This window comes from Capsella rubella, unplaced genomic scaffold (genome assembly GCF_000375325.1).
Source record: "Capsella rubella cultivar Monte Gargano unplaced genomic scaffold, Caprub1_0 scaffold_7, whole genome shotgun sequence".
NCBI lineage: Eukaryota > Viridiplantae > Streptophyta > Magnoliopsida > Brassicales > Brassicaceae > Capsella > Capsella rubella.
The window spans coordinates 13,425,114-13,425,461 of NW_006238917.1; positions in this window are offsets into that span (position 1 = coordinate 13,425,114).

The following is a 348-nucleotide window of genomic DNA, read 5'->3' on the forward strand; positions in this document are numbered from 1 at the left end:
CGTCATCTCCTCAAAGCACATGACGGGAACCCTTGTACCGACCTCAGACGCTAGGGTCAGTATTCCAACGATGTTACAAATGCTGGCCGGAGCGAGCTGAGAGATCGCCAGTTTACGGCGATGAGTATATTGGGACAGGAGCTCGGGCAGAGGAAACCGCAGGCGGCAGCGGGTGAAGTACATCTCGTACAGACAGATGTATCCCTTTGGAGGAGTCCACGGGCGTTGAGTCTCATGCGGAATCAGGATACTGACCCCGGATCTCCCCAATCCGCAAACGTCGAGCATCTCGTTGATGCTGCTCACAGTACTAGACGTCGGAATTCCACCGATCTGACCTCTGTGGTC